Here is a 2,732-nt window from a genome sequence, read left to right on the forward strand (position 1 = left end):
CCTCAAATAACCCCGGATGGAGATGACCTCAAGTAACCCCATCTCGAAATGACCTCGAATAACCCCAAATGGAAGTGACCTTAAATAACCCCAATAGGTCCCGGAAGTCCTCCCTGATGGAACCGGAAGTGCCCCCCCGGAAATCCCCTTGACGAAACCGGAAGTGTACCCGGAAGTCCCCCTTGATGTAACCGGAAGTGCCCCTAAAAGTCCCTTTAGAGCTAATGGCTGCCCCATAACCGGAAGTTGCCTTGATATAACCGGAAGTAACCCCGGAAGTCTCCATGCCGGAACCGGAAGTAGCCCGGAAGTGCCCCCAAAGGTCCCTTTAGAGCTTCCGGTTGCCCCATAGAAGGTCCTGGCAGCCCCATAGAGGGTCCCATCAGCCCCATAGAGGGTCCCATGGGCCCCATAGAAGGTCCTGGCAGCCCTATAGAAGGTCCTGGCAGCCCCATAGATGGACACATCAACCCCATAGAAGGTCCTGGCAGCCCCATAAATGGACCTGGCAGCCCCATAGATGAACCTGGCAGCCCCATAGAAGGTCCCATGGGCCCCATAGGACCCAGCAGCCCCATAGAAGGTCACATCAGCCCCATAGAAGGTCCTGGCAGCCCCATAGGACCCGGCTGCCCCATAGAAGGTCCTGGCTGCCCCATAGAAGGACCCAGCTGCCCCATAGAGGGTCCCATCAGCCCCATAGAAGGTCGTGGCAGCCCCATAGAGGGTCCCATAGCCCCACAGAGGGTCCTGGCAGCCCCATAGGACCCGGCTGCCCCATAGAAGGTCCTGGCAGCCCCATAGAAGGACCTGGCTGCCCCATAGAGGGTCCCATGGGCCCCATAGGACCCAGCAGCCCCATAGATGGACCTGGCAGCCCCATAGGACACATCAACCCCATAGAAAGTCCTGGCAGCCCCACAGAGTGTCCCATGGGCCCCAGATGGACCTGGCAGCCCCACAGAGGAATCAGGCTGCCCCATAGGTCCTGGCAGCCCCATAGAGGGTCCCATAGCCCCATAGAAGGTCCTGGCAGCCCCATAGGACCCAGCTGCCCCATAGAAGGTCCTGGCAGCCCCATAGAAGGACACATCAACCCCACAGAGGGACCCGGCTGCCCCATAGAAGGACCTGGCTGCCCCATAGATGGACCTGGCAGCCCCATAGAAGGTCCTGGCTGCCCCATTGGACCCATCAGCCCCATAGATGGATCTGGCAGCCCCATAGAGGATCCTGGCTGCCCCATAGAAGGACCCAGCTGCCCCATAGAGGGTCCCATCAGCCCCATAGAAGGTCGTGGCAACCCCATAGATGGACCTGGCAGCCCCATAGAGGGTCCCATCAGCCCCACAGAAGGTCCTGGCAGCCCCATAGATGGACCTGGCAGCCCCATAGAAGGACACATCAACCCCACAGAGGGACCCGGCTGCCCCATAGAAGGACCTGGCAGCCCCATAGAAGGTCCTGGCTGCCCCATTGGACCCATCAGCCCCATAGAAGGTCACATCAGCCCCATGGAAGGACCTGGCAGCCCCATAGAAGGACTTGGCTGCCCCATTGGACCCATCAGCCCCACAGAGGGTCCTGGCAGCCCCATAGGACCCGGCTGCCCCATAGAAGGTCCTGGCAGCCCCATAGAAGGACCTGGCTGCCCCGTAGATGGACCTGGCAGCCCCATAGAGGGTCCCATCAGCCCCATAAGTGCCCCCCAACCGGAAGTAGCCCGGAAGTGCCCCCAAAGGTCCCTTTAGAGCTTCCAGCTGCCCCATAGATGGACCTGGCAGCCCCATAGAGGGTCCCATCAGCCCCATAGAAGGTCACATCAGCTCATAGAAGGTCCTGGCAGCCCCATAGATGGACCCAGCTGCCCCATAGAGGGTCCTGGCAGCCCCATAGAGGGTCCCATCAGCCCCATAGAAAGTCCTGGCAGCCCCATAGAGGGTCCCATAGCCCCATAGAGGGTCCTGGCTGCCCCATAGAGGGTCCTGGCAGCCCCATAGATGGACCTGGCAGCCCTATAGAAGGTCCTGGCTGCCCCATAGGACCCGGCTGCCCCATAGAGGGTCCCATAGGCCCCATAGAAGGTCCTGGCAGCCCAATTGAAGGACCTGGCTGCCCCATAGGACCCGGTTGCCCCATAGAGGGTCCCATAGGCCCCATAGAAGGTCCTGGCAGCCCCATAGAGGGTCCCATAGCCCCATAGAGGGTCCTGGCAGCCCCATAGAAGGTCCTGGCAGCCCCATAGATGGACACATCAACCCCATAGAAGGTCCTGGCAGCCCCATAGAAGGTCCTGGCAGCCCCATAGAGGGTCCCATAGCCCCATAGAATGACTTGGCAGCCCCACAGAAGGTCCTGGCAGCCCCATAGAGTGTCCCATGGGCCCCAGATGGACCTGGCAGCCCCACAGAGGAATCAGGCTGCCCCATAGAAGGACCTGGCTGCCCCATAGATGGTCCTGGCTGCCACATAGAAGGTCCTGGCAGCCCCATAGAGGGTGCCATAGCCCCATAGAGGGTCCTGGCTGCCCCATAGAAGGTCCTGGCAGCCCCATAGAGGGTCCCATAGCCCCATAAGTGCCCCATAGCCCCCCATTAGGCGCAGTGTGCCCGTGCCCGCGCCAGCAGCTCGCTGAAGCTCTGGAAGAGCCGCTCCAACCAGTCGTGGTTCCTCATGCAGCGCTGAACTACTTCCTCCTGCCCCACATCCGCCAGCCCACCCTCAATGGCCGT

This window comes from Coturnix japonica, unplaced genomic scaffold (assembly GCF_001577835.2).
Source record: "Coturnix japonica isolate 7356 unplaced genomic scaffold, Coturnix japonica 2.1 chrUnrandom609, whole genome shotgun sequence".
Taxonomy (NCBI): domain Eukaryota; kingdom Metazoa; phylum Chordata; class Aves; order Galliformes; family Phasianidae; genus Coturnix; species Coturnix japonica.